This window comes from Lepidothrix coronata, unplaced genomic scaffold (genome assembly GCF_001604755.1).
Source record: "Lepidothrix coronata isolate B3197 unplaced genomic scaffold, Lepidothrix_coronata-1.0 Scaffold6, whole genome shotgun sequence".
Classification (NCBI taxonomy): domain Eukaryota; kingdom Metazoa; phylum Chordata; class Aves; order Passeriformes; family Pipridae; genus Lepidothrix; species Lepidothrix coronata.
The window spans coordinates 2,827,615-2,850,626 of record NW_016690186.1 but is presented as its reverse complement, the minus strand read 5'-3'; the positions used below and the strand labels follow the sequence as shown (position 1 = coordinate 2,850,626).

General features: G+C 37.9%; 1 long non-coding RNA gene across 2 annotated transcripts in view; it reads left to right on the top strand.

Moving 5' to 3' along the window:
* LOC108505049 overlaps positions 1-19,993 on the top strand; it is a 33,104-nt gene extending 13,111 nt beyond the window's left edge. Inside the window, exons 2-3 of one of the 2 annotated variants that reach the window (XR_001877368.1) lie at positions 11,233-11,319; positions 19,983-19,993. This is a non-coding gene — a long non-coding RNA (uncharacterized LOC108505049). Of the gene's footprint in view, positions 1-11,232; positions 11,320-11,637; positions 11,674-19,982 lie in introns of those variants that run through there. The other variant, XR_001877369.1, reaches the window with a different exon arrangement.
* Positions 19,994-23,012: the final 3,019 nt, after the last annotated feature.

Here is a 23,012-nt window from a genome sequence, read left to right as displayed (position 1 = left end):
AGGATGCTGTTTTTAATATGGTGCCAAATTGATTCAGGAGAGGAATCTGCAGAAACTGAGGAATGGTTTTCGAGCCTAGTTTGAAGGTTAGCCTGGAATCTCTCTCTTACTGTGGCTGATTGGAGATTGTTAACTTGGAGCCTTCTCCTTGGGATACTGCCTCTTTTAGGTTTGAATGTGAGATTGAAGTTGAGTTTACAGCGCACAAGCCAATGATCTGTTTGGCATTCTGCGCTGGGCATCATGCAGGTATGGTGGACATTGTGGACATCTCTCTGTCGCACCAAGAAATAATCGATGAGGTGCCAATGCTTAGATCTGGGGTGCATCCAGGTTGTCTTCAGACTATCTTTCTGCTGAAAGATAGTATTAGTGATGGTGAGCTATTGCTCTGCACAGAATTCCAGCAGAAGTCGACCATTATCGTTGCAGTTTCCAACTCCATGTTTGCCTAATATTCCTTTCCAGGCTTCAAAATTCTTACCTACTCTGGCGTTGAAATCACCAAGGATAATGATCTTATCGTCTGCAGGCACTTTTTGGGTAAGGCAGCTCAGGTCAGTGTAGAATTTATCTTTTTCGGCAGGGTCAGCTTGGAGAGTTGGGGCATATATACTAAAGAGGAAAACATGCTGTTTGTTGTGTAGTGGAAGGCGTAGGGAGATAATGCTGTCAGAGTGACCTGTCGGCAGATTTTCGAGTTTAGGAACAATAGAGTTTTTGATCATGAAGCCGACTCCTGAGAGGTGTTTTTCAGTTCTGGGCTTGCCTGACCAAAAGAGTGTGTAACCGGCACCATGTTCTCTGAGGCTGCCTTCTTCATGAAGGCGAACTTCACTGAGAGCGGCAATGTCGATGTTGAGACGAGCCAGCTCATGGGCAATTAGGGCAGACCGACGCTCAGGACATCCTCTATCTGCAGAATCAAGCATGGTTCTGATGTTCCAGCATGCTAGAGTTAGTTTAGGAACACCTTTGGAGGTAGGTGCATGCCTTTGTCTTTTGATCTTTGTGCGACCGCATTGGAAGAAGATGCCCGTTGGCCTGCGGTTAACCAACCAGGTGAAGGTGGAGATGAGCTTTGTTTAGGCCACCTTTTCTAGGCCCCTCTCCGAGTGGAGCAAGCAGTGCTTTCCTTGAAAAGGCTGCTTGGTCGTTCAGGGTGCTGCCCCAAGAGACTGTTATCTCCGGTCAGTCTCAAATGACCAATATCCTGAACTGCCTGCATGCAGGGTTGGGTCTGCGGCTTCCACTGCACCTTTCACCTGCTGTTTTGACCCTCGCCCGTTGCTACAGGGCTTTTTACATGTGGGTAAAGCCTTCAAGCCTGTGCAATGGATTTTTTAGGTGAGATGCAGTATGCGTGGAACTGAACCCACCCTTTAATCCTAAGGTTCATCTGCCAGGGCCAAGCAAGCTTGGACGGTGGCAGCGAGGTCCTCAGGATGTAGGTTTGATTAGATTAGAATGACCTTCTCTTAGATGGATGGCCTTACAGGGCTAAGCGAGCTCCATCTGCCCAGGTTTGGGATAAGAGTTGTCCTCCTAGGATGACTGCCGGAAGGCTAACGAGCTCATCCTGCCCAAGAATGTATTAAATCTGGTCCTATGGTTTTGAGCTGTCTGGCATGGGCGACCCTACCGAAGGCATGTACCATCGCCAGCATAGCTCGCAACCACATAGGGGTACACAGGCTACGTTCCTGTTAGAATGGTTTGGGTAAGTCTTAACATTTCCTACTTTCCTATCACCTGTCTATAAACAATCTGAAGGAGGTACCCAGGAACAACCCTTTTTCCTGTCTACCATTACAGGATGTAACAGAGCAAAGCAAATATATCCAGAACATGCCGAACCTGGGCAGTAGCCACAGGTGAACCAAAAACAAACAGACAAGCAAACAAGCCAACCGTTCTGACCCCTGTACCTATCCAGGGCGGGGGTACCTTTCAAGGCCCCAGCCTGGCCAGGATCCCCATCACTCCAAAAGGACCCACTATCCACCCTGACCTTATCCTTTCACCACTGTGTTACCACATATCTTCAGGCGCACTGCTCACCTGTGACATTTCATACGGGATTGTCCCACTCTACGTCCTGCCAGTCGGAGGACCCCCTCAGCCCGCTCGACACCTTTCCCCAATCCTTTTCCCCCCTCCGCCTCCTCCCCAGCCCTCCCCTGCCAGACCTGGAACGGCAAACCTCTGTGTGCTCCAAAGCTCTTCTCTCCTCTTTCATGGGGGGGACAGTACCCGCCGGCAAGGTTCCCCTTTTCTCTCCTTTCCTTTCTCCTGCCATGGCCGCGCCCGGGGGCTGAACTGCGCATGCGGAGTGCGCGCAGCGTGGGCAGGTCCCGGCAGGCCGGGCTCCCCCCCGCATGGTGCCGGGACGTCCCAGCAGCCAGCGGTCCTGCCCGCGTGCTGCGGGCAGGTCCTGGCAGCCTGGGCTCCCCCCCCTCTTTCCTCTACACTTGTATATACCATCTCCTTTATGAAATATATTTTATTATGCTTAGCACTGAAAGCCATAAAGTCTGTCAATTGATTTCAGTTTTCGTCTCTATTCAAGCATACAAATGCTAATAATTTTTCCCTTTATTGCAGTCTTAGAGACTTCCTAGACCATTTGACTATTTACCTTTACTTCCAAAGTATATCATAAAACATCAAATGAAGTAATTCTTTATGATCTTCATTATATCAGAATCTTCACTCTCTTGTGTTTTCCAGGAGTAGGTCAACACTTCACAGTCACTTTAATTAGCACTTGATCTAACTGTGTAATTAACTCACTAGCTATATATTCTCCTCAGATCAATGTTATAGAATATATTCATAGATAGATGGTCTTGGAAGATAATGATTGGACTTTGTGGAATGCACTAGGTAAAGAGAGATTATAACATCTCAAAAGATCAGTGTTTTGAGCTGTTATCTATTCTTCTGTGCCTCTAAAAAGAGTCCCTGAAGAATTATTTGAACCATTCATTCAAGATGACAGTATATATTGCAGGTGAAGGCTGGGATACTCATGCAAAGAAAGCTACAGAGCTGCATATTGATTAGATGAAGGTACATTTGTTATCTGGTACTGCAGCATGCATAGTGGGCCTGCTAATTAAAACATTTCACCCATCCTTGCTTTTCTGTTCAAAATGAAACCAAGATGGAAATTAGTGTAGCAAGTCCACTTAGTTTTAAATGAGAAAAGTATAATGGCTTGTTTTGCATAACTCTCAGTAGGTTACCACTGTTATTGTGGACTTGATTACTTTCCAGTACAGGCAGAGGCAGTTAGAGGTTAGAATAGAGAGGAAACGTACAAAATCTTGGCCATACGTTCTTCCATACGTTCTTCCACCCGAGGATATGTATGCAGCATAGACTCTGTAGGAGGGAGCAGTTTGAAGAAGATTAGAACTATGTCATGTACAGAGCAGCAGATGCCACTAAAAAGTGCTGTGTGTCAGTAACAGTAATTTCAACACTGAAAAGAAACAAACCCATGAGATTCTGCAGACTGCTGCACGGCTCAACTGGATAAGAAGAATAGCAATAGAACACTTCAGACATGAGAAGGAAAAAACTCTGTTGACGCAGTGTGGACAACCACAAAGTAGACTGGGTGATCCCCTGAACAGCCACTGTGAGGACAAGGATACTTCAAATCTGAAGTTCATATCATGCTATTGCAGATGACAGGGGTCAGAGGAACTTTACTTTAGGTTTGGCAATTTTTCTCAATGAGCTATAGAAGTTACTCAGATGACTATTATCTCAGATAAATAAGACTACACTGCAGGTATCTAAAGTCAGAAAAAACCAAATTCCACTTAGACTGAATGAAAAACAGATTATGATGGAGTTCTATGGGATTTTCATGGCTACAAAAATATTCATAGTTTCTGTAGAGGGTAGTAGAAAATACGCATCTGGCGAAATGAGATTTGGATTTCTTTGTGGCAACTACTGGGTGTAGTTGACATACTAAGATAATGCTGAAAATCCTTGTTAAGTGTCGCTTCATTAAATCTGGCAAGTAATTCCTAAGTCACAGAAAATAAAACACCTAATAAGAACTTACAGTATGAGTTGGAACTAGAACAGACTGAAGAAAAAGAAAAAAGAAAACAAACAAACTGAATTTTCATATGTATGGAATTTCTCATATTCCTCAGAAGTACAGAGGATGACCCAGGAGCAAAATATTTCAATATGAGAGTAGTTTATTCAGACACTAGTGGGATAAAATAGAAATTGAAAAAGAAGCTGGCATTGTAGGCTTTATTTTTTTAATGAAGCAAAAACTTTAAAAGTCAAAGTATGTGTGTAACTATGTCAACTGATAAAGGAAAATGAACTATCAAAGCAGAATACTCTAACATGACAAAATATAAACTTGCTCATGAATTTGCAAAAAAAAGATTAAATAACAAAATGAGAAAAAGCTTGAATTAGAGAAATAAAAGGCAGTATAATGTAAAAGGAAAAAAATATAAAACAGAGAAACCTGCCTCTTTGAGATACTCCTCAGTTCTCTGATTGTCCTGGATGCTCAGCAGATGCTTAGCATTTTGTTAATGCATAAGACAGAGTGAAGCTCCACCTACCATGAAATATCCTATTGTTCTCTCAATATCACGTGCTTTGGTGATTCCAGACTAAGAAAACAATTACATTTAAATTGATTAGCATAATATACCAGCCTGAGGTTATAATAGAGAACGGATAATACAGGGGAGAAGAAAGTATTGAAGCTAATTATATTTTGTATTAGTGTAGACAGAAAATAGCTGGAGAGTGGATATTAACAGTAAAAATCTAGAATCACACTTTCCTGTTGGGTAAGACTAGTAGCAATGAAGTCAGTAGCCTGTTTTTATTCTGATGAGACAGAGATTGTGGTACAGGTTTCAGAGCTGAGTTCAACAATGGGTTTCCATGGCCAGATTTTTGTAGTGGGGGCTACAAGGGGTGGCTTCTGTGAGAAGCTGCCAGAAGGTTCCCCCATGTCCGACAGGGCCAATACCAGCCAGCTCGAAGATGGACCTGCCGCTGGCCAAGGACAAGCCTATCAGTGACAGTTGTAGTGCCTCTGGGATAACAGATTTAAGAAGGGGAATAAACCTACAAAACTACAGTGAGAGAGAGGAGTGAAAATATCTGAGAGAAACAGCTCTACAGGCACCAAGGTTAGTAAAGAGGGAGGGGGAGGAGGTGTTCCAGGTGCCAGAGCTGAGGTTCCCCTGCAGTCTGTGGTGAAGACCATGGTGAGGCAGGCTGCTCCCTGCAGTCCCTGGAAGTCCATGGGGGAACAGAGATCCACCTACAGTCCGTGGAGGAGCCCACACTGAAGCAGGTGGATGTCTGAAGGAGGCTGTGACCCCATGGGAGGTGTACAGTGGAGTGTACAGCACTGGCAGCACCTGTGGACTCATGAAGAGAACCCACACGGGAGCAGGCTTGCTGGGAGGACTTGTGACCCTACAGGGGACCCACACTGGAGCAGTTTGTTCCTGAAGGACTGCATCACATGGAAAGGACCCACACTGAAGCAGTTCATTAAGAACTGCAGCCCATGGGAAGGACTCACGCTGGAAAAGTTCATGGAGAACTGCCTCCTGTAGGAGGGACCCCATGCTGGAGAAAGAGAAGAGTGTGAGGAGTTCTCCCCTGGAGGAGGAAGGAGCAGTAGAAATAACATGTAATTAACTGACCTCAGCCTCCATTCCCCAACCCCCTATGCCCCCAGCAGGGAGGAGGTAGAGGAAATCAGGAGTGAAGTCGAGCCTAGGAGGAAGGGAGAGGTGGGGGGAACGTGTTTTAAGGTTAGGACATCCTATTGTAATTCGATTGGCAATAGAGCAAACTAATTTCTGCATGTTGAGTCTGTTTTGCCCAGGATGGTAATTGGTGAGTGATCTCTTCCTACCCTTATCTCGACCCACGACCCTTCCGTTCTATTTTCTATTCCATCCAACTGAGGAGGGGAGAGATAGAGCAGCTTTTGTGGGCACCTGGTGTTTAGCCAGGGTCAATCCACCATACCTGGATTTAGACAAAGAATAAAATCAGGATGGCTTTACAGAAAGTACTACAATTCATGAACTGAAAATTGCACATTTCTTACCCTGTGCTCACTAACTGTAAGAATCCCATCATTCCTCTGAAAGGAAAAAATAACATAGTTTTTCATAACTGTGGCAGAACTGCAGATATTTTCAGATACTTCTGAAAATCGTCACTACCAAAAGTTCCCTCCAGATTAATCCTCATTTCAGTTTAAATCTCTTCTGCTGTTATCTGACAATTAGGTATAGGAATAACAATTCAACCAATTGTCTCTGAGAACAAAAATAATCCTTATTTCCAAATTTTAATTACATGTATTTGATTCAGGTCTAATAACATTACATTTTCTTACAAATTTTAAACATTTGCATGATTCCAAGATAAAACTGAATATACAATTGAAATTACATCAGTTTAAAAATTCTACTTGTTGAACTTCTTGAATCATTTATAACTATTATAGTCAAGGGAGAACTGTTTTCTAGAGTCTGGCCTAGCTAGTGTGAATAGCTGTAATTTCTTTTAAAATGAGTAATGTGTCAAACTCACCAAGGGATCACCTTTGTCAGTGTGACAGGAAATGGAGGTGGACATTTCTATTAGCAAAAACCTATTAGATTGTCCAGATTGAAAAATGCAACTCTTAATTAATGGCTGTAAATAAATTCATCAAAAACAATGAAAAAGAAAGCCTAGCCAGGTCAAATAAGAAGTCTGGCTGTCTTTCAGTTAAGTTTTCCCAAGGACATAATGAGAAATAAATCCACTCCCTTGCATTAATGAAGCCTCAATGAGAAGCAGCAGCAGAATATCAACCTCTCATGTCAGGAGGAAAATATCCCCTATGAGATGAATAATGTTTCTGGCAGGGAAGTATGTATTTACTGAATTAGCTTCAATAAAATAACATTTACATAAAATCATATTAATTTCAGCAGGGTGTTTAACATTTCTGCTGGATCCATCTGACAAAACAAAAACGGTGTGTAATGAAAATGTGTGTTGAAATTGTTATTCCCTCTTGGAATCAGAGTAATATTAACTAAGTTTAACTCAAATGTTTCAGTTTATACATAGCTCTTTCACCAAATTACAGTCTTGCTATGAACTGCTAAGGGCACATTATTCCATATTTTTAATTGAAACTGCCCAAAATTTATAGTTTGTCAGCATAAGAAAAATTAAACTTTTCTAATGCCTGCAGAAAGCTATATTTCACTGGCTTCCCTACTCCCTGGGTACTGCTGTTGTCAATTATAGGCATTTCTGAAGTGCAAAACAAACACAGGAACACTTTGTTCCTCAGTACTCTCTGAGTAATTCCCAGATGACTCCATTACACTCTAAGGGGACACATTGGATTGGTTTTGGAACTGGAGAACAGCTATTCGACTGTGGTTGAAACCAAAAAAGTTTCATTTCCATCAGTGTAGTCCTGCCTGAGTATCTCTGAAGTTGTGCTATAAGATTTCTAGAGATGCTTTCAAATTTTTTTGTGGCAACTTCTGTAGTTCCTCTGAACATTAGTTTCATTTATTAGAAAATTCTTGCTAGAACATAATCATTTTTAGGTAGAGCTATTTGCAGAAGCACACAAAAACTGCAACAGAGGCAATAGAGATAAATTTCATATAATTCCTATGTAATTCTGATAGTACAGAAGGAATAAACAATGCATAAGTGTGCAAAAATAACCCCAAACCTCTCCAAACAGACTCCTTCCTGCCCTCATCCATTTTCTCACGTTTACAAAGCATTAGTCAAATCTTCAGCCACAAGAGAGAAATTGATCTGTGATATACAGGTGATAAACAGATGCCTGAAAGTACCCCACATAAGAGTTTTTCCTGATTCAAATCAGAGCTGTTTAATAATCTTCTATTAATCACCACTTGTAAAAGTTCACAACTATAGCTGTATTTTAGAAAGGTTCTGGATATACTTTATTTGATCAGTCCTGGCTCCTAAACTGGTAGTTGACAGAAGTGCTGCATCCAAACTGTGGGGCAGGAAAGTTTTGTGGTTTCTTTTTTCCATTATCCTTCTTGATTCTTCTGTATAAACATTTAGCCGATATCATAGAGTACTACCATTTGTGAAGACTATTTTCATCCTCTTGCAAAGTAGTTTTAAACACCATACAGATATTATAATTCAAATAACTCAATATGTAGGACGCCAAGAATAGAAATTCAAAGACTAAATAGCTTTATAGGTCACTTTCCTCCTGACATGTGCCTAAAGCCCTCTAAAGCTTGGTTTTCCATAGGCTTCCTTTGTGATCCTTCTCAAACTTCATCCACAAAAGAAACATTCAGTTCTCTGGAAAACACTAAAAAAATGTAAATATTGACAGTTCGATCATTGTCGCAAGCTGAGACTTTTATTGAGGAAACCCAATTATTAGCCTATCTATCAGATGACGCACAGTCCACTGAAATCATACATTATTTACCTGTACATATCTTCATATACTTGTACAGAAAACTGTAGATTCAGATCATAAAGCTGGGTAGCGTGCAAAGCAAAAGGCAGACTCTAACATAACAGCTCATTAGTGCACAGCAGTACAACGTTCCTGAGCAAGGTTGCTGCAGGTTTTTTATTGATATTTGCTTGTTTTTTGCAGTTATAATATAATGTTTCATGTTACAGGGGGAAAAAAAAAAGTGAAGTGTATTTAAAATCATAGAATGGTTTGGGTTGGAAAGGACTTTAAAGATCATCTAGTTCCAATTTCCTTGCCATGGGCAGCGGCATCAGGTTAATCAAACCCCCATCCAATCTGGGTTTGAACAGTTCCAGGGATGCGTCATCCACAACCTCTCTGGGCAACCTGTTCCAGTGCCTCACCGCCCTCACAGTAAAGAATTTCTTCCTAATATCTAAGTCTTCCCTCTTTCTGTTTAAAACCATTGCCTCTTGTGTAACCTAGTAAATGTAGCAGAACATTGTCTTTTCAGGAAGGATCAGGTTAAAAATATTGTTCCTATTTTTTAACGATTTTTAAGTTATTCTAAAATGATCATAATTGAATATTGGACACAATAGAGTGAATATATACTTGTTATAACTGACCATTATCTAGAGACTTTTCCGTGTGACTCCTCTAAATTACTCCGTAATACTTGAAGAATTAACTCTTCTTAGTATCTTGGGATATGTTTTTTAAAACCATTCATAAATCACCCTGTGCCTTCAGTGACACAAGACCTGTGGTCCAAAACTCCAATATTAATCCTTTTATAAAGAGTGAATTCACAGATATTTTAAGTATAGTCATTTTAGAACAGGTTGAGAAGACACAAAATCTTCTTGGATAAGTGTAATGCGAATTAGAAGACAAATGAAAGTTACTATCTCTTAACTACAAGTGTCTGTTGTCAAATAAGAGAAGGTAACTTGTTAAATTTATTTGTAGATGCTTTCTTATGAAAGGAAGAGAACAGAATGAAGACAACAAAGAGAAAAAAAGGAAGCTAGAGGGCAGTGATGAAAGAAGAGTCTTAGAGAAATAGCTTTTTTCACAAATTAAACATTTGCACTGGTATGGAGCAGACTGTAGAACAGAAAATGCTGAAATTATGATGATCAAGGAACCATCATATACATCAAATAGTTGCATCACACATTATGACATTTAAAAAATTAAATCCATTGACTCCCGAAGACAGATGTCACTAACAGATGAATACCATACTTCCCTTAAGATGGAAATAGAAGAAAAATGCAGATGAGAAGACTTTGTTGAAGTAATGTCACTGATTTTAATAAAGTTACTGAGGTTATAAATGTAAGCCCTGGAGATCTATTTAGGTCATACCTGAAAAAGAGTTCAGTATCTCTAAAAATAAATTAGGTACTTTGAAAGTGAGGGCTGACTAAGGAGATACCAGTAGTTGTTGAACATTTTAAAACAAAAGAGACAGAAAAAAAAAATCCAAACAATAAAGCCTCATATGAAAGGTGATATTAGGAAAGAAATTGGGAGGTAATATTTTGCTGCTGTAACTCTGACATGAAGTTTTATACTTGCACTGATCTTCTTTCTAAGCTATTCCACGAAAAGATTCTCCATCCAGGCCAATCAACAGCAAATCTTCAAATCAATTTCTAAAAAATCCACTTTTTTTTTTTTTCTGTAGCTTTTCTAAGTGGCCTGCAGCTAGAAAGCTGCTCCTCTTTTTTTGGTGCAACTGCTTAACAGAAGCCCGAGACATTTCCTGTCAGCTGAGATGCAGTCAACAGTATTGGGTACCCCCTGAGGCTGCCCTGTTTCCTTCTATGGGATCCGCAGTGCCCTGTATGCTGGTGAGGTGCATGGCAGCAGGAAAGGCACCTTCCTCCCTGCTCCTGGGTGCCCACAGCCAGCATGAGAAGGCATCCGTGGGTGGCTATGCTGCCTGGATGGGCTGGAGGGTGTTTAGACAGGCTGGTGGCCCGGGGAGAAGGCATCTAGTTGTGGATAAGAACTCTGAAGAATTAGAGAGAAAAGCCTACCTGCGCTGGACTGCGGCATTGAAAGAGGTTGCAGAAGAAGAGGATTGGATCTAGAAACAATGGACTTGCTTCACTGAGATTGTTTAATGGAGAGAAATCACAAATTCATGTTTGTTTTAATGTTTTAATAGTGGTTTATTCCTGCCCCTGATTTCACAATGGTTTGTTCCCACAAGAGTTCCACTTCCTTCTTATGCATATTCTATTGTAATCTCTCTCCTCATGTTCTGCACCCAATCGTTGTTCCTCTTTCCCAAAACTCCTCCCTTTGTTTACCATATTCTGGAAAGTTCTCCCAGCTCCCCTCTAAAAGGGGAGCCATTTCAATAAAGCGGTTCCCTGCTTTCCAACTTATAACTTGTGTTGAACCCTGAGTGAACTTCCCTGTGTCCCTAGCTGGCCTGTGTTACCTAGTGATGCAGGAAGCCTTGCCCAGGTGTGGTGGACACACAGCTGGGTTTTGTGAGAGTTTGTAGGTCTGACCTAAGAGAAGGGCTCTAGGAGTGTGTTTGGACAGGAATATGCATTGCAGCTCAATATTGTTCTTGACACCTGTATGCATAAAGGAGCTTACTGGAATCGATGTTTTTGTAAAGATTTGTGATGGGATTTGCATCTCTTTTACTGGCTTTTCTAAACTTGTGTTTTGGGGCTTTTTAGGCATCCAGATCTGTGAAGCCCATGGGAAGGTGGGGACTGCTCTTTCATTTAGCCCTGTGCTCAGAGGAGAAAATGACAGATGGAAAGGTAAGAGAGGCAAGAGTCACTACACTGAGCTGGGAGTCCACAGCTCATGCTTAAATAAATAGTGCAGTGAGGAGCAGAGAGCCAGCTTTCAGCAGTGACTTGCATCTTCCCAGGGGCCAAAGTAGATTGTAGTTCACTGCAACTCAAAAAATTGCTGAGATGCCTGGAAGCAAGAACTCACCTTTGAGCACATAGTGAGGAAAAGAGTCGAGTCCAAGAACTTGTAATTCTACCCTGTCTTACCTATTTTTTCCTGAGCCAGCTTTCTTTGAGTTTAATTTCCAGGCTCTTTTTTTTTTTTTTTTTTGACTGTTTAAGAACTTTTGTGGAGAGATCACAGAGAGGAAGAAGTCTAGCTACAATCACTCTAAAACTGAGGTTGTTTCAGGGTCTGGCTCCAAAAAGATCAGATGTCTATTGAGAGAAAGGGCTCTGCAGTTTTAAAGCAAGTTAGTACTGTTACATTCAGAAAAATGAATCAAAATTGCTGTTAGCTCCAGTAGAAGAGATAATGGGAACTTGTTGAGGCTTTCCACCCTACAGAAACTGTGATTTGTAAGGCAGGAGCTGATAGTATTGTCATTTTCTAAGTAGTTTGGGTTTCCAAGTTTCATATGCTGTATATTTATCATTCAACTTTAATATCACTTACAACTTTGAAGAGGAAATGCTATTTTATTCATAGTAATGAGGGATAAAGATGATGAAAAAAGTAAGAATATTCCTTTTCAGTAGAATTATTTTGGTCTCTGGGTCTCTGTTATCATGTCAGCAGGAATGTTAAGGAGAACTGAAATCTCTGTTTCATACAAGACACTTCTATAATTTTTCTGTATCAAATTTAATTTTGGAAACCCGACATTTTTATGATTAAGCAATTTGTCAAGCTTGCTATCTAAGGATTTGTAAGCTTTTCCATACAGATTCAAATTATTTCACACCATTTCCATATTGGGATACTGATGAGTACAATCATTTTGTCCTGAGTTTTTATTATTTATTCTCAAACAGTAGTAATTGTACATCATAGAAACTCCAATAAAATTAATTCATAAGAGTTGCATCATGGACTCGAAGTTATGCTATTTGGTGTCAAAAGAAATAAAATAATAACACTTTTTTGGAAAATTTTAATCACAAGAACAGCTAGTGAATTGCAAATTAGATTTAATTTAAAGAAAATTTAAAGAAGGGCATTTTTTGTGATGCAGAGATCATTTGAAGTTGTTACTGATAAACTTTGCTCTTTTCTGGACTTGCTGTAAGTATTGAAGGACACTTGAAGTAGCCAGAAATATCTTTCCTAATACTGCTGTTTCTCCTTCCTCCCATGTGGTTGATTGGTAGACCTTTCAGTGGCAAACTGAAATGCAGGCTTCTTTATGCTTCTGACAGTTTCCCTGTTATTTCTACTTGGATCTCTGTCATTTTTTGTAGAGCTGAGTCATATAGCTCTAGTATTATTATAATGATTTCTGCATTAGTATGCAAATAAAAAGGTGGGTTAGAAAACCCAGCTAAACAAATTATATTTGGGTTATTTTCTTTTTTCCTAGAAAGAAAACTAAATTTCTATTTGATGTGCATACTGTTTCCTGTGGTGGGACTAAATTTTTTTTTAATGCTCAGTAGAAACTTTCTTCTTATGAGAATGAAAGTGGACACATTCCTCTTCATGAAATAAAAACAGAGGGAGAAAAATTTTTAAGAACAATAGAACATGCTTTGATTTCAAATAAACACTTCTGTGAAACCACATTTCCTTTTTTCTTGAATGAAAGCAAGAGAAGCTATTTTTGAAAATTACAATGAAGAAATCAAGCAGTACAAAACAGGTGAAGTGTTTCAGCTAAAATCAATGCCACTCACTAGTTCACATATAATATGTCTACATAGGCAGATTAATCTATTCATGAGCTCCAAATAAGGAATCCTCATGTTGCATATCTTCTTGGGAATCCTAAATTATGTCATAGTCTGTGAAAATCCTGGCAGATTTTCATTAAGTTTATATTTCTTTTACTTAATATTTTTCCTGTTTATTATTTTATTAAATATTTTAGTGTGTTTGGTCTCATCAATTTGTAAAAAGATGTCCACTAAGTTGTATTAGCAATTAACTCTGAGATAGAAGAGAACAGAGATGGCAAATGCATTCTTAACACAAGAACATCACGAGATGTCTGGACAAAGAAACAGTACAATGTAACATCTTGACACAGATTTTTCCTGTACCATGTCACTCCTCAACTGAATGAAGACGTATGAGTGAAGATGTAGTCAGTGTTATCACTTTTCTAGCCCAAAGCAAACAGCAAAGTTTATCTTCAAGTATTTGTTACATCCCCTGCTTTTTTGTTGGGAAAGAGTACTCTTTGTCATGTTTCTAGGTTTATTGGAAAAATACCTGCTTTTACTGTCTTAACTCTGTTGATAAAATGATCCACAAAAGTGTAATACAGTTAATGTTTCTACACTAACAGTCTCTTTTTTATCCCCTGTAAAATGGCAAAGCATAATTATATATAAAGAAGAAAACACTTTCATACTTGGTAGTCTCTCTTCTCCTTCCCTCTGCCCCTGCAAACATGTAGATAGAAAATATGAGAAGTCAGTTCAGCATCATTTTTCCTCTGGTGTCACTATTTGCACTTTCTCACCATACGTGGTAAATGTGTTTAAAGGACTGCTATTCTTATTTACAAGCTTCAGATTGTTTACACATAATAAAAAGCAAAAGAAAGGAAATACTTGGAATTAAAAAGTTATCTTGCTGCAGTAGTATAATGTAACATTTCTTTTGCAAATAAAGAAATTTGATGTGAACATGAAGTTCCCTCCTCTAGTGAATTATTAAATATCGGCCTAGAAGTATTTGATGTTTGCTAGGATTTATTAAATACTTAAGTATTAAATACTTAAGTATGTATCTTTCTCAGCCATATTCTCTAGATCCATTATGGGGTTTTGAGAGAATGAGAAAGTATTTTCAGTATTTTGAAATTCAGTATTTATGCATAAGAAATCTGGGATCAAAGACTAAAGAGTTTCTACCACTATAACTCTAGCATATTTGTACTTTTTGATTCTTACAGGAGTATTTCTATGTAATATGTTTAATCTTACAACCCTTGGTTTTTATTTTAAAATTAATTTTAGTAGTTTAATGCAAATGTTATAGCAATGCAGGTTTTCTCAAGGTAGTAGTGGTTCACATATTGCTATGTCCACTGACAATATCTGTGCCTGGTCTTTGCTGATATCTTTTTTGTTATTTTGTTGTTTCTATTTGGTGGTTTGGGTTTTTTTCTTTTTTTTTTTGATTAGGGCTAGAGCTTGTGCTGTAGATACTTTGTCTCCGTAATTGGCAATCTCTCTGTTGAAACAAACCTTCCGGTAGTGTCCCTGAGGGAGATTGTTTTGGAAAGGTACTGGAGCTAGGGACGGTTTTTTTTCAACTAAATTTTTTTAGACTAAATTCTATCATGTCAAAAGAATACGTACAGAAGAACTGAGGCATAGCTTACCTTTTTCTTGCTTGTTTTCCTAGTGAATGTTGGGAACTGGAGTTAGGAAACATTCAGGGATAGGCTATATAGGAAAGAGTTGTCTGGAAAGAGGCAGAGGTAAGTTATTTCTTCACACAAGCAAATCTTAATACTTTGTGGGAGAAATTTGTTCCATTTGTGCCTTTTTGTCGTGGAAAAAATAGGAGCAGAGGTTAAAAATGCTAATTTTGATTAAAGAAGGCAGACCTTCCAAGATTTATAGTCTCAGTGGAAAAGTTGCTTTTTAAAGTCTAAGCAAAAGCAGTTGACACTCAGACCCTTAGAACCGTCTAGGAAGAAGCTGAACTCTTCCTGCAGACTGTGTCCCAAAGATCCCTCCACAAGATAAAGACAGTCTATATGAGTATCCCTTCGAATGTTTAGTTATATGTTGTTCCTCTCATAGAGCATTGGAGATCATAAAACAAGCTTCAGTCTGGAGTGGAGACAATAATAATTCTGAAGCTGTGATGGTTAGCATGCCTGCCATTCCTGATAAACTTTGACTGTGCTAGCTATGGCAGTTAATGATGTCAATACTCACGTCCTCCTCAGTTACAAGCAGCTACTCAGGTGGATGTATACTTGAATGGATTGTCTGTTTACTTGGATATAGGTCTGAGTTTAAGCCAGGGAAAAAGATGTTAGAGAGGACTATCTTCCACTGAAGCATTTGACTGGATGGGAGAACAAAACACTCTGGAAGTTCTGGTATGAAAACTTGTTGTTATCTGCTGAATAAAATAAGAAAAACCAGCAAAAACTCCAGTGAAGTTTTGGGATATTTTCTTTGATTTTGTTTCTTAGAGTAGGAAGCAATTAATTTTTAAAATATATTTCAAATGAAAGCTAATGTAACCAAATGCATGATTCTAATTTGGTAAATGATAATATTTCTCAAGCATTACAAAGCAGTGGAAAAATTAATCTCAAATTTGTTTTGAGTTTTACAAAGTGAATAAGTGGTTGTGTAATGAAACAAGATTAGCTAAATACGCAATTCAAGAAAGTAATTTTTGTTGTTTGACTTATCTCCTCAAATTAAAATCTTCCTTGGTTCTTGTAACATTTCTACTGCTCTGGTAAACAGAGCATCTTAATGCTTCACAGCTACAGTGATAAAATGGTCACATCAAACATGACCACCTGCATTGTATGAGATGTGATAGAGAATAAATTTCAGTGTCTCAATTGTTTCACAGACAAGTGCTTATGAAATTAAAGTCACTATGCAGATTAAGTGTGTACAGTAAGGAAAAGTATCTTTCTTTGTTTTAAACTGTATCAATATTTTTTGTTGTTTTTTTAATGACTCTATTATGAACGATGGAAAACAACTATTCATTATTGAATTTCTCTATGCCACACAAAGTTACTCTATAATATCCCGCCCTTCTCTGTCTCTTAGCTGACACATCCTGCTTTGTTTCATTTTTATTATTATGGTAGGTATTTCATACATATAATAATTTCTGTTGTTAATCCTGATAGTTTACAATTCTTTCTGGGAATGAGTGGCATCAGAAAAACAGAACCTGTTTGAAATATTGTTATGCATTGATTTATTTGGGTTGTTCTCAGAAGGAAATCATAGAATCATTGAATGGGCTGGAAGGGACCTTGAAAATCTCCTTGTTCCAACCCTCCTGCCATGGGCAGGGACACCTTCTACTAGACCACATTGTTCAGAGCAACATTGAGCCTGGGCTTGAACACTTCTAGGGATGGGTCATCCACGGTGTCTCTGGGCAACCTCTCCCCTTAAAAAACCCCAAACTTGCCTGCTCAACCAAAACAATCAGAGGTATATATTCACACAGAGAACTTCTGGTCATCTTTAGGTGTATCACTGGTTCTTTTCCAGGCCATTAGTATCTCATATCAGCCTGTCATACATGACCTATCTACTTTGCTGAATGTTGGTGAAAGAATCTTGACTGGAAGTGGCCAGGAGTAGTGGCTTCTCCTCTCAACTCAAGGTTAATTTATCAGGATATGAACTCTTCCTAGGCCTGTATTTTCTTTTAATCCACTTGTGCCCTCTCTTCAATTTTCTTAAAGTTTCTTTAATGTGTTAAAAGTAGTACCTTCTAAGAAATCAGCATGTGTTCCTCCAAACAGCGCACACCTTTTCACACAAACCTTCAAAAGGATGAATTATGTTTTGCATTTAAGCTTTAAAAAAATCATCCTTGACAATCTTAGTATTGTCAAAAGTCACTTGGTTACAAAACGCCAGGATCATGCCATTTTCTATATAACTGAACAGTAAAATGAAGGAAGGCTGAGTATTCTAAACGCATTTTTCTTGCAACTTGTAGGTAGGTATCTGATTTTAGAGAAACCTAAGACTATAATAATAATTTTTGGGTTGTATGTAGCAATCCCTGATTTAAATATAATGTGCATAATTCCTTTTTTGCCAAGTTAGAAGGTAAGCATATAAGTGTATAAATAAACATAATGACAATTTATGCACATTTTTTCTAGTGTAAAACTCAGGCAAATTTATCATTTGGAGAAGGGGATAGCAGCAGAGGGGAGAGGCTTTTCACAGGACAGCCCGAAGGATTTTGGCTTCAGGACAGTGGATTCAGTTAAGCTGTTGTTTAAAGACCATCTTCAGTATAAAATGCTGTTCTATATGTGGATACAGACCTTTTGCTACATCATTGTTCTTGTCAACTCTTAAATGACTATAATTTCCTTAAATTATTATCCCTTCTCAGTACAGGGGAAAGGATAAAATTCCCTGTGAGTACAATTGTCTTATCTTATGCAATGTGAAGAGACTGGTCCTCATGAAAGAAACAAATAAGTGTTCCTAATGAATCCCATATGCTATAGTACACGATTCTTATTAGAGAAAGGATTGGGTAGAGACAGCTGTCTAAAGCAGCTCTTTGAAGACAAGACCAATATATAGTTCTTGTAAATGCTGTGATGTAAAAAGTTGTCTGATAAACTTTTAACTTGCTGTTTGCCTCACTGATTTACCATTAATCTTTCTTAAAAGCTGAGGTGTGTTAATTTACCTTGTGATTAAAATACTATGGTGGTTTTTATTTTCGTAACTTTTTTGTAGAATTAATAAAATAATAGACAATTGTTTTATTTAAACTTTATTTAATTACAGCTGGTATGATGTATTGTTTAACAAGTACCTAGGTGCCATGTTGGTAAGAATAATTAGTAACTGCTTAAGCACCTAACTCAGATTGAATCTTCCAAAGCTTTTGGATATATGCTAGGCTTGCCAAGTTTCAAAATAGTTTAAGAATGCTCAAGCTTTTATTAAAAGCACACAACTTTATTTCTGCAGCAATCCAGTGCCATAAATTTAATGCCTCTTTTTATTTGTGAAGGTGACTCTACCATGATTCGTAGACCTGCAAGGCAATATGAAACGCACACAATAAAGATGACACTGTACTTTACCTTCTTCCATTTACTGGAACAGTAGGGTGATGTTTTTATAGCTCAAAGAAGAAAAGATATTTGGAACCGTATAGGCAGGATCATTCTTATGTTTGATATAAATGACTAAAAGCTGAACCAGCAGTGTGGGTCTTGTTACACTCACCCTCTTCAAGAGAAGTTGTCTCCAAACCACAAACCAGTCTTCACCTCCCCCATTTTTTGTAAATGTACTGACTTGATTGACCAGAATGACTGTGTGGGATTCAGGTGTTGTTCTAAGGTGCCTGCCCTCTTGCTGGTCTCCAGCTGGTTTTAGAAATAGCACTGGATTTTGTCCAAGATGATGAAAAGTAAATCTACACAAATAAAGCTGTCTTCTCACTACTATAAGTCCCAGAGCCAAGAATAAGGTCTATTGCTGTTCAGCTTCAACTTCACAGCCTCTAGGATGGTTTAAGGCAGAAGTCTGACATTTATGAAGTCTTTATAATTTTTGAAGACTGCTGAAACAGTAAAAGATAAAAGTAGTGCTTCTGAAGCCATAATTTTTTGCTGAATCCCCAGGGCTTGTTTCTCTCTCTTGAACAGTGTACGACTTTCCTCAGTGCTAGTGTTTTTCATGTAGAAGAAAAGGCAATTTTGAAGTATGCTTTGTGCTGAAATATATAATACAACAAAGTGCCCTTTAGGTTGAGAAGAAAAGCCCCAGAGACTGTGATCCTAACACATGTATATATTTTTTTACCTATTTCTCTTTTGAGAATGTTTTAGACTAGACTACAGAAAATATTCTTCTTAAAAATTGAGAGATTTGCAAAGATTCTGTAAAGGTGAACAAAGAATTGTGAATTCTTTGTTAGTGACTAGGCATCAGAGTTTTCTATATGTGAGGGTGGCATCTCATGACTTATATTTGCATTGCTGTACTAAGGACGCCATATTATAAAATGTGAAATTAGTCAAATTGAACTAATTTTTCTTCTTTAGATTTATAGTTGTTAAAAACAATACTGAATAAAAATGGTTACTTAGGTGTATAGTAAGAATCACACTCTTGCAGTCATTGGATACAATTTAGTAGTTTGGTGAAGCCACTAACATGAAAAGTTCAAATACTGAGAAAGTGTTGAAAAATTTAAGAACCTGTGTACTGTAAGAGTGGGAGTTGGACTTTATGGGACAGAGTTCTGGAAACCTGGAGACATTGATGAGTTCAATTGTAGATGTCTTTAGAGGAGGAAAGCTGATTTGACATCGTGAAACCTGAAACCTATTAACCTGTACTTCTCGCTGTGATTTTAACTTTTTTGTTGCTTTATTGCTCTCACAGTCACAGTTGAAAATAACATACCTCACTTGTAAACAATACATTATACATTTGCTTTGCTTGTTTCTGTAAAAAACAAAACAAAACAAAACACAAACAGACAAAAAAGTTGAGTGCTTCAGTAGTTGTCTGTCAGTATATGTAGTTATTTCTTCTAACAATGTAGAAATATTGCAGACTAAAAAAGGTCAGTTTCATACACTAAAACTTTTAAAAGACTTTTGAGGTTAGAATGGCCTATTTCTAGTTGTTTTTCTATTCTTACCATTTTTACTATGATGCCCACTCTACAAATTTTTAGTACTGTCTTTAAAAAAAGACAACAAACACACCAAACTTTAATTTTGAAAATTAAATCCATTTTCCAGGATGATGCAGAGGAAGCAAAGAAACAATAGAGGACTTCAGTTTTCCTGTGAATAGCAGTTTATGACTTGGAAAAAGCGCTCGTTAATTCAGGAAGGTAGAATGAAATGTTAACATTTAAGTATTTTGGTGTAAGAAATACTATAAATGTCCAGAAAAGTAAAACGTGTTGCTATATTATTTCCCTATAAAGTTTAATCAGTCATGTTCAAATTCAGGAGACAATTCAGTAACCACATTATTCAGCACAGTAACTTGGAAAGCCCTATTCAGCTTTATGGATTTAGTACATTGTTCAAAATGGAATCCTGAAAGTCATTCAATTTGAAGTAAGAAAAAAATTGGGTTTTTTTCGTGCTTTAAATTGATTATCTACAAAATTAATCCAACATTTTATGCTGAGTTTTATTTTCCATTTCTTATGGCCTGCAAAGAGTCCCTGAACTTTTAGTGAACTCATTACAAGCCATTTGCAACCACACTTAGACAGTTGTAGTTATTAAAGTGTAGCTTGACATACGTGTTGGAAATGTGCAAAAATGAAGAAATGAAGGTTGGAAAAGACACCAATAAGGAATAAACCACATGTATTTGCACATGCCCACAGCCCACATGTATATATATTGACACATATATGTGGGCATTCTGGCACACATGTGCCTACATGCATATTTATGTGTTCATGCACATATATGCTTATCTGCATGCACATCTGTACATCTACACATCTCTACACACACATCCATGTTTATGTGCATGCACATATATGTGTACACCCACGCCCATTTGTGCACAGATACATGTTTGCATACATGTGTGCATACTTCCCTCTACATGTGTGGATATTTCGGTAATACTGCAGCCAGATAGTATCTTCAAAGATGTAAGTAGAATAATGAAATACTTTGGTAAGGTCTTCCTGTCCATAAAAAAAAATAGGGAAGGAAGAATAAAGATAATTGTTGGGTAACATGACACATGAACAAGGCCTTTGAACACAGAGGAACTGTCAGAAGCAAAGATTAAATTTTGGTGACAAATACGAGAGGAAGAAGTGTCATCAATCGCTAAGGAAATCCTAGACTTTAAGCCACCTGGAAAGGGAATCAAGACAATCTACTGACACATGAAGAAGTTAGTTCTTAGAACAATTTTTAAAAGCTATGCTGAGACATGATTACTTTTGCCAAGAGGAAGTGATGATTCAAAAAACGGAATAAAATAGGATGGAGATTTAAGCACCTGCTTTGGCTGAATAAGGGTATAGAAAAGGTTGTATTTAGCAATCTTGTGCAAAAAAAAGAAAACTCGGAAAGATTTAGACATATCCTGCAGCTGAGGATTTATCAGGGTCAAAAAAAGATGCCTAAATATGTGCCTGGCAGGCAATATAGCAGTTAATAGGATCTATTGTCTTACAGTGTTACATTGATGGATAGGAGAGCTGGCTCAGAGGGGTAAGGAAGGAATTAAGAGCTTTGTTTAGTCAAATTGTGCATGAGCTAATAGCTAGCCATCTAGGAGAAAGTATTGGAAAAAGAAGCCAGAATTTTGGTTAGCTTATTATTTCTGCACTGAAGTTGAACTCCAGCTATAGAATATTCACAGACATTGGTAATTATGAAAGAAATTTTTTATATCTTGTTATACCAGAGGGAAAATATATGAAAAGATGAATAAGCCACCTCTTTGAGGTAAGGAAAAGCAGAAAAGATTAAGAGAGAGGGAAAACCAAGAAGAGAAATGAGATAGAAAAACAATGAATTTATGAGAACAGAGGGGATATAAAATAAGTGAACTATGAAAATGTCAAATGAGTAATTCAATCAGCATTTTTCAGTGGCGTATTAGCAACACTGGTCTCATTCTGGAAAGAAATACTGAGGTAAAATAAAGCTTGAGGACTTGATGGGCTTTATGTAGCATGCCAATGGTGCAGTGAAAAACTGATTTTAGATCTTATGGCTCCCTGTGCTGTAATCTGCCCAAAAAGTGGTACCGTGGGAAAAAACCTATGAAATATAGCAAGCATAAATATGTGCAAAAAAGGTATTTTTTAAGTCGAGATAGGCAGAATGGGTATAAGAGATTGACATATTGAAGAGAAATAGTGAATGTAAGAAAAGGTGTAATTGCAGTAGTGCCAAAAGAAACCTATATGATGGTGTGTTTGTCATCAAACACTGAAGTATTAGGTTTTTTTGTCATATCATGGTCTATATTAATCTTACAGCTTAAGTGTCTTCCAGAAATTTGTTCAGTGTACATGCCGTGGTAAAAAAGGCAGGAAATGAAAAAAATATATTCATGGACATATACATCTGTGAAGCTTTTAGTGGATGTGAGCTTGGGGAAGAAAGGGAAGGGTGGGTGAAGGCAACAGTGTTGTGGAAGCAGATAGACAGTTAAGTGTGGATGGAAGTAGAAGGCAGGCAGAGCTATGACAGGCGAGAGAAAAATAGGCAAAGGCTAGTAATAGAAATCTCAGCAGAATAAGTAATGGTGAAAACTGGAAGTAGGATGTTTAACAAATAAATGTAAGTAATAACAAACCCAGAAAGGGGCACTGATATCTTATATCTTAGTGCTGCTTACAGAATACTGAAGAGCTGTGTAGATGGGGCCATAAGTAGAAGCAAAGAAAAAAAAATGAGGGAAAAAAACCCCTGTTTGCAGAACTGAACAGTTTTGCAACTGTTTTTCTGTGATTTACTTGTGCTTTACTAGAAACTTGAAATTTTAATTTTTGAGGGATAGTTTTTTAGATTAATTACTATGTCTTACATGTGTTGTCTGTCTTTGAAAGTAATGTCCCTTAGTATAAGAAAAAATTCCAAAATTCCCTTGATTAAAGACTTCTGGTGGAGCCAGAGTCAATTTTCAGAGAGCAGCAATGAACTAAACGCTCAGTTTTCAAGTGTATTGTGTTATGTGGTTGGAAAATTTTTTCCATAAGGAGGAAGCACATAGTTGTAGCTTTCGTGATTATCTAATGATTTTGCCTTTATTTCCTTTCAAGAAAGTGACACTCA